At 40.3% G+C, this 9,368-nt stretch overlaps 1 long non-coding RNA gene across 2 annotated transcripts in view; it reads left to right on the top strand.

The window, feature by feature from the left end:
- LOC115194240 (uncharacterized) overlaps positions 1-9,029 on the top strand; it is a 22,808-nt gene extending 13,779 nt beyond the window's left edge. For both annotated transcript variants that reach the window (XR_003878320.1, XR_003878319.1), the window contains one exon: positions 7,987-9,029. This is a non-coding gene — a long non-coding RNA (uncharacterized LOC115194240). The remainder of the gene's footprint in view (positions 1-7,986) is intronic.
- The last annotated feature ends 339 nt before the right edge of the window (positions 9,030-9,368 follow it).

The raw sequence follows: 9,368 nt of genomic DNA, 5'->3' as shown, positions 1-9,368 counted from the left end.
GCTTCGAAGTACGGTAATGGAATATTTAGACATTTTTGACACGCCAATGCGCCATGCGCGGGACCGTGAAGAAGCATTCTGATAGTGTCTAGAACTCACGAACAAAACGTCGCTGTTTGGATATAACGATGGATTATTTGGGACCAAACCAACATTTGTTATTGAAGTAGAAGTCCTGGCAGTGTATTCTGATGAAGAACAAGCAAGGTAAGAACATTTTTCTTATAGGAAATGTGATTTTGGTGGAGGCTGACCTGGGTGGGTATCTAAATAGCTAGCCCTGTAATGCCGGGCTATGTACTTAGATTATTGCAAAATGTGCTTCATCCGAAAAGCTATTTTAAAATCGGACATATCGAGTGCATAGAGGAGTAATGTATCTATAATTCTTAAAATAATTGTTATGCTTTTTGTGAACGTTTATCGTGAGTAATTTAGCAAACTGTTAGTAAATTCCCCGGAAGTTTGCGGGGGCTATGCTTTTTCTGAACGTCACATGCTAATGCAAAAAGCTGTTTTTTGATATAAATATGAACTTGATTGAACAGACATGCATGTATTGTATAACACAATGTCCTAGGTGTGTCATCTGATGAAGATCATCAAAGGTTAGTGCTGCATTTAGCTGTGGTTTGGGTTTATGTGACATGATATGCTAGCTTGAAAAATGGGTGTCTGATTATTTCTGGCTGGGTACTCTGCTGACATAATCTAATGTTTTGCTTTCGTTGTAAATCCTTTTTGAAATCGGACAGTGGGGTTAGATTAACGAGATTCTTGTCTTTAAATAGCTGTAAAATAGTCATATGTTTGAGAAATTGAAGTAATAGTATTTCTAACGATTCAAAAATCGCGCCACTGGAATTTCAGTAGCTGTTACGTAGGTGGGACGAAATCGTCCCACATACCCGAGAGAGGTTAAAGGAGTAGGAGAAGGGGATTTTATTCATTTTTACATTAATATATACTTAAGTAAAAATTGTAAGAACCAATTAGTCAGTGCATGAATTAACTTGTGATCCAAGTAAAAAAAAGTTTTTAATACACTGCTCAAAAAAATATAGGGAACACTTAAACAATACAATGTAACTCCAAGTCAATCACACTTCTGTGAAATCAAACTGTCCACTTAGGAAGCAACACTGATTGACAATAAATTTCACATGCTGTTGTGCAAATGGAATAGACAACAGGTGGAAATAATAGGCAATTAGCAAGACACCCCCAATAAAGGAGTGGTTCTGCAGGTGGGGACCACAGACCACTTCTCAGTTCCTATGCTTCCTGGCTGATGTTTTGGTCACTTTTGAATGCTGGCGGTGCTTTCACTCTAGTGGTAGCATGAGACGGAGTCTACAACCCACACAAGTGGCTCAGGTAGTGCAGCTCATCCAGGATGGCACATCAATGCGAGCTGTGGCAAGAAGGTTTGCTGTGTCTGTCAGCGTAGTGTCCAGAGCATGGAGGCGCTACCAGGAGACAGGCCAGTACATCAGGAGACGTGGAGGAGGCCGTAGGAGTGCAACAACCCAGCAGCAGGACCGCTACCTCCGCCTTTGTGCGAGGAGGAGCACTGCCAGAGCCCTGCAAAATGACCTCCAGCAGGCCACAAATGTGCATGTGTCTGCTCAAACGGTCACAAACAGACTCCATGAGGGTGGTATGAGGGCCCGACGTCCACAGGTGGGGGTTGTGCTTACAGCCCAACACCGTGCAGGACGTTTTGGCATTTGCCAGAGAACACCAAGATTGGCAAATTCGCCACTGGCGCCCTGTGCTCTTCACAGATGAAAGCAGGTTCACACTGAGCACATGTGACAGAGTCTGGAGACGCCGTGGAGAACGTTCTGCTGCCTACAACATCCTCCAGCATGACCGGTTTGGCGGTGGGTCAGTCATGGTGTGGGGTGGCATTTCTTTGGGGGGCCGCACAGCCCTCCATGTGCTCGCCAGAGGTAGCCTGACTGCCATTAGGTACCGAGATGAGATCCTCAGAGCCCTTGTGAGACCATATGCTGGTGCGGTTTGCCCTGGGTTCCTCCTAATGCAAGACAATGCTAGACCTCATGTGGCTGGAGTGTGTCAGCAGTTCCTGCAAGAGGAAGGCATTGATACTATGGACTGGCCTGCCCGTTCCCCAGACCTGAATCCAATTGAGCACATTTGGGACATCATGTCTCGCTCCATCCACCAACGCCACGTTGCACCACAGACTGTCCAGGAGTTGGCGGATGCTTTAGTCCAGGTCTGGGAGGAGATCCCTCCGGAGACCATCCGCCACCTCATCAGGAGCATGCCCAGGCGTTGTAGGGAGGTCATACAGGCACGTGGAGGCCACACACACTACTGAGCCTCATTTTGACTTGTTTTAAGGACATTACATCAAATTTGGATCAGCCTGTAGTGTGGTTTTCCACTTTCATTTTGAGTGTGACTCCAAATCCAGACCATGGGTTGATAAATTGGATTTCCATTGATTATTTTTGTGTGATTTTGTTGTCAGCACATTCAACTATGTAAAGAAAAAAGTATTTAATAAGATTATTTCATTCATTCAGATCTAGGATGTGTTATTTTAGTGTTCCCAGTAACCAGTAACCGAAAGGTTGCTAGATCGAATCCCCGAGCTGACAAGGTAAAAATCTGTTGTTCTGCCCCTGAACATGGCAGTTAACCCACTGTTCCTAGGCCGTCATTGTAAATAGAATGTGTCCTTAACTGACATGCCTAGTTAAATAAAATACACATTTTAATTAGGTTATATTTGTTTTTGCCATTATGAACCCAAAAAAGGGACGTCATGTCAACTACCCACGGCAGTACAGTACAGCAAATTACCTAAGCAGGATAGGATTTCTAATCTAGTGTAGTCTACTGTTCTGTACTGGATTGTACCGACCTGGATTGTACACTCTGCTTTACTGTGCTGTCCAAACTTGTGAAACAGACGTCTATAATTGGTTCAGATTTGACCAAATTTCAATAACTTTTCAACGTTCATGGACATCCAGTGTCGGTCAGTGCTTAGTGGGTGAGGGGGCTGGTTACAGAAAATGAGGGGAGTCATGGGTAGTTGTCAGTAAGAGCTGTGAGAGGTAACATTAACTGAAGGTGCCATGTAGTTGTTAGGGCATGGGGCTGGCAACGCAAGGGTTAAAATCCCATGGCGGACCAGTACGGGGGAAAAAAAGTATGAAAATACTTTGGATAAGAGCATCTGATAAATGACTAAAATGTAGATTGTGGGAGGGATTGTCCAGGGCCGGTTTGCCAAAGCATCTTAAGGCTATGTTCATCATTAGAACCCTCGTAGGAGCATCGTTAACCCTCCAAGCTGTTTTCCAAAACCATTTTTACTAAATGTGCACTTGAAAACGCTTGTGAGTTACAGATCTACTCATTTTTCTCTTTATAATTATGCCAAACAAAAACTTTTGATTGCAAAGTTTACAAACCACACAACTTTTGCGTAACAACTACTTTTAACAATTTCCACTGAGAATTTTACAAAAATCTATTTCCTTGAAAAACAGTGCAGTTTGGTAAGGCCATTTCCATGTAAAAGGACCAACACATGAGCACCAAGAAATTAATTCGAAGAGTACATTTTAAATTTTTTATTAAGGCATATATACATTTTTCAGCAATCTTCCATCCTAAAATTAGGAATAAGCAAAGGTTTTCAGTTCTGGTCAAACATTGAAAAGGGGTATTAGAAAATGTCTTCCAGAAAAACTCTTAAGGTATTAGAAATGCATCAAAACACAATAATGTGGAAGTTTAAACCCTTGCCAACTAATATCAATATTTATACAGTGCCTTCAGAAAGTATTCACAACCCTTTTTCCACATTTTGTGTTGCAGCCTGAATTTCAAATGGATTAAAATGTGATTTTTCTCACTGACCCAAACACAATTTCCCATAATGTGAAAGTGGAGTTACGTGTCAATAAGTATTCAACTCCTTTATGGCAATCCTAAATAATTTTAGGAATAAAAATGTTATTAAATCACATAAGTTGCATGGACTCACTCTGTGTGCAATAATAATAGTGTTTAACATGCTTTTTGAATGATTTCCCAATCTATGTACCCCACACGTACAATTATCAAAGGTCCCTCGGTCGAGCAGTGAATTTCTAACACAGATTCAACCACAAAGACCAGGGAGGTTTTCCAATGCCTTGGAAAGAAGGGCACCTATTGGTAGATGGGTAAAAATAAATAAGCAAACATTGAATATCCCTTTGAGCATGGTGAAGTTATTAAACTTTAGATTGTGTATCAATACACCCAGTCACTACAAAGAGTGATTAGAAAACTTGGGCATGACATGCCAGCAACAAACGCTGACACTACACATCCAAATATATCTGACCAAATTATGAAAGACAAGCATTGTAATTTTTAATTCTGTAAAGTGAGTGTGGAAGAGGTGATTTATAAAAAAAATAAATAATAATTGTCTATCAACAATGACAAGCGACCGGGGTCTGACAACTTAGATGGAAAATTACTAATAATAGCGGACGATTTTGCCACTCCCATTTGCCATATCTTCAATTTAAGCCTACTGGAAAGTGTGTGCCCTAAGGCCTGGAGGGACACAAAAGTCATTCCCCTACCTAAGAATAGTAAAGCCCCCTTTACTGGCTCAAATAGCTGACCAATCAGCCAACCCTTAGTAAACTTTTATAAAAAATTGTTTGACCAGATGCAATGCTATTTTACAGTAAACAAATTGAAAAGACTTTCAGCCATTGTATAGGGAAGGACATTTTAACACTTACACAAATTACTGATGATTGGCTGAGAGAAATTGATGATAAAAAGGTTGGGGGGGCTGTTTTGTTAGACTATAGTGTGGCTTTTGATATTATCGATCATAGTCTGCTGCTCGAAAAAACGTATGTGTTATAGCTTTACACCCCCTGCTAAACTGGATAAAGAGTTACATGTCCAACAGAACACAGAGGGTGTTCTTTAATGAAAACATAATCCAGGTAGAATCAGGAATTCCACAGGGTAGCTGTTTAGGCCCCTTGCTTTTTTCAATTTTCACTAACAACATGTAAAGCCAGTGTACACTACCGGTCAAAAGTTTTAGAACACCTACTCATTCAAGGGTATTTCTTTATTTCTACTATTTTCTACTTTGTAGAATAATAGTGAAGACATTAAACTATGAAATAACACATATGGTATCATGTAGTAACCAAAAAAGTGTTAAACAAATCAAAATATATTTGAGATTCGTCATATAGACCCTTTGCCTCGATGACAGCTTTGCACATTCTTTGCATTCTCTCAACCAGCTTCAACTGGAATGCTTTTCCAACAGTCTTGAAGGAGTTTCCACATATGCTGTGCACTTCTTGGCTGCTTTTCCTTCACCCTGCAGTCCAACTCATCCCAAACCATCTCGTTTGTGTTGGGTGATTTTTGGAGGCCAGGTCATCTGATGCAGCACTCCATCACTCTCCTTCTTGGTCAAATAGCCCTTACACAGCCTGGAGGTTTGTTGGGTCATTATCCTGTTGAAAAACAAACTATAGTCCCACTAAGCACAAATCAGATGGGATGGTGTATCGCTGCAGAATGCTGTGGTAGCCATGCTGGTTAAATGTGTCTTGAATTCTAAATAAATCACTGACTGTCACCAGCAAACCACCATCACAGCTCCTCCTTTATGCTTCACGGTGGGACCACACATGCGGAGATCATCCGTTCATCCGTGCGTCTCACAAAGACACGGCGGTTGGAATCAAAAATCGGCAATTTGGACCCATCAGACCAAAGAACAGATTTCCACTGGTCTAATGTCCATTGCTTGTGTTTCTTGGCCCAAGCAAGTCTCTTCTTCTCATTGGTGTCCTTTAGTAGTGGTTTCTTTGCAGCAATTCAACCATGAAGGCCTGATTCACTCAGTCTCCTCTAAACTGTTCATGTGTCTGTTACTTGAACTCTGAAGCATTTATTTGGGCTGCAATTTCTGAGGCTGGTAACTCTAATGAACTTATCCTCTTCAGCAGAGGTAACTCTGGATCTTCCTTTCCTGTGGCGGTCCTCATGAGAGCCAGTATCATCATAGCGCTTGATGGTTTTTGCGACTGCACTTGAAGAAACTTTCAAAGTTATTGAGTGATGATGGACTGTTGTTTCTCTTTGCTTATTTGAGCTGTTCTTGCCATAATATGGACTTAGAGCTATCTTCTGTATACCACCCCGACCTTGTCACAACACAACTGATTGGCTCAAACGCATTAAGAAGGAAAGGAATTCCACTATTTAACTTTTAACAGGGCACACCTGTTAATTGAAATGCATTCCAGGTGATTACCTCATGAAGCTGGTTGAGAGAATGCCAAGCGTGTTCAAAGCTGGCATCAAGGCAAAGGGTGGCTGCTTTGAAGAATCTAAAGTATATTTTGATTTGTTTAACCCTTTTTTGGTTACTACTAGTGATGCACCGATTGTGGAAAAAAATTGAGTTTAAATGTATTTGGTTCTATGTAAACTTCTGACTTCAACTGTATATACACTCCTCTTTAGGCACTCCTCCTTCTCTCCAATCCTTACATCTTATGGTTCGACAGGAAGAGGGTAATAGGGTAATGAACCATAATTTCTCCCTTCGGGGATCTGACCTGACCTCAACCACTCCTTCGCCTAATCCACGGATGTCCATCCGCTTCCCCTATAGCAATCCTGTTACTTCCTCCCGTCCACCCAACACATTCCAAAGCCATCTGTCTTTCTATAGAGAACTATTATCTTCTGATGTAAAAACCCGTCTCTTTCACTCCTTTATATAATATGCTTCTGCTCTATCATGTCTCCAGTATATCAATGTTCAAAGTTTACCCCGAATCCAACAGTAACAAGTTGAGCAGCATGTCCATCTGTGTGTGTACTGTACAGTAATAGTTCAAGAACTTATGTTTCCAACCCAATGCTTTGTGCATCAACTGTCATCTTCATTAAGAAGCAACTTTATGGATGGAAGTAGGCTTGTATGCAAGCCATTCATAGGTTGTGTGCGTAAAAATGACCAACACACGCAAGGCATCTTCAGAGGGTTTGCTTTTTTTGGTAACGCAAAGTAATGTAACGAGTTACTTTCCACAGTAAGTAACATAACAAGTTACTTTAAAAAGTAACATTCCCCAACACTGCAGCTATGATATGACACATTGAGTTTTGAAAAATCTATTTTGGTTATTGAACTACAGTAAGTGAAGTGGCTTAACATCCAGTAACATAATTACATAATGGGTCCATGATCTGTACTATACAGAAATTCATAATTATTCATGTCATTATCTTCATGGTGATGTATCCTGAATAGGTACACAAAGGTAGAAAATGTAATATCCTCTTTTGCGTGTTTAGTTATTATTCTACACAATAGCTATTATTCTAATGAACTCCTCATAGATGTCTGTGTTTCACAAGTTTGGCTCAGTTGGTAGAGCATGGTGTTTGCAACGCCAGCATGGTGTGTGCAACGCCAGGGTTGTGGGTTCGATTCCCACGGGGGCCAGTACCAAAAAAAATGCATGAAATGTATACATTCACTACTGTAAGTTGCTCTGGATAAGAGCATCTGCTAAATGACTAAAATGTAATGTAAGAGTAGGTTTGAGTTCAGTACAGTAGAATAGAGTAAAGTATTGTATTTTTCAGTATAGAAAGTGTATATGTGTATATGGCCAATATACCACACCCCCTCAGGCCTCATTGCTTAATAAGTGCTCTGCTGAGCCTAAAAACATGACATTCCAAGAGAGCAAGATTTAGATTTGAAGCTCTACATCATTCTTACCCCCCCCACACAAAAAAAAATGGAGAGAAAAAACGCAGCAAGTTTGATATTTAATGATGAAATGTTGTGAAAACTAGCCTTCGGGTTTTGAGCGATCTAGTTTGGATTAAACCTCATGTGAAGACTGTTTTATCATTTATCACTTCGTTTGTCTTTGGCAGGAGAGGGACCTTACTCTCGCCATGACAGCAGGAAGAGTCCTTCAGGGGAACCAGACCCAGAGACACCCAAACCAGCGAGACGACACCACTGTTCTCAGTGTGGAAAGAGTTTTACCTGGTTAGGGAGCCTGAAAACGCATGAGGGCACACACAGGAGAAAAGCCTTTCCAAACTTCCCACTGTGGAAAGAGTTACCCAGGTAGGGGCCCTAAATAAGCACAAGAGGACACACAGGAGAGAAGCCCTACCAATACGCGCCGTGTGGAAAGAGTTTTACTAAGTTAGGGGGCCTGTATAGGCATGACAGGGCACACACAGAAGGGGATAAGACCTACCACTGCTCCCTGTGTGGAAGGATATTTAACTGGTTAAGGCATCTGAATAAGCATGAAAGGATACATACACTGGAGAAGACATACCACTGCTCTCATTGTGAAAATACATTTTCCCGGTTAGAGGACATGAAATCACATGAGAGAATAGAAAGGCTGTGTTCAGACTTATGTTTTGACTGAGAATTTGTGTTTTTGTTTATGCCTCATGAAATCAAATTGTATATTTGAAAGCTTGCTTGAAAATAGGCTTATTTTTGTATTATTGTTTTGGACATGATTATATATAAAAATCAGATGTATTCTATATATCATAATACAAAATGAATACAAGAATAAACCCCTTAGATGTTCATTTTATGATTTGGATATTTTAAAATCTAAGTAGGTAGCCTTGCACAGGGCTTGGCTATTCTAAGCCAGAAGTCTGATAGGCTCTTGCTCCAATCCCCTATTTCTGTAGGTTGAGGCAGCTTGATGTGCAAGTACACCCCCTGGGCAAGATGTTAGTTTATACAATTATTATATAGATGAATGGTAATTTGCATTTTAATTCTAACCTTGAAAACCTCTTGAATTTAATATATGATTTGGATATTGCTAAATTAATTAGAATTTGATTGGATAAATTATTTGGATGTTAAATGTATTTGATGATTTGGATATGTCAATATAAATGATTAAATCAATGAAGTGTGCATTTCTGGTGCATTTCTGTATTTTATTGAGTTAATTTGTGTATTAGTCATCAAGCTAAAGGTGTATGAAAATGTGATGTTGTTCTGAGAACATTGATAAGTTGTTGAAATGAATGTTCCCATCAGTATTATTATACCATGTCAGAGAAAATTCTCACTCATTTAAAGTCTGCACTAATCAACACATGGTTCTTTTTGTACGTTTTCATGTAATATTATTCTTTAAATGGGGCAATTCGCAGTAGAAACAATAACAAACCGTTCTTCCCGCCCATGTTTCAGTAAAAAGCTTTGGGATGGGTGTGGAGAAATGTAACCATTCTCAAATTCATAGACCGGTATGGACTGACCA

Source organism: Salmo trutta, chromosome 5 (genome assembly GCF_901001165.1).
Source record: "Salmo trutta chromosome 5, fSalTru1.1, whole genome shotgun sequence".
NCBI lineage: Eukaryota > Metazoa > Chordata > Actinopteri > Salmoniformes > Salmonidae > Salmo > Salmo trutta.
This window is presented reverse-complemented; position numbering and strand designations above follow the sequence as displayed.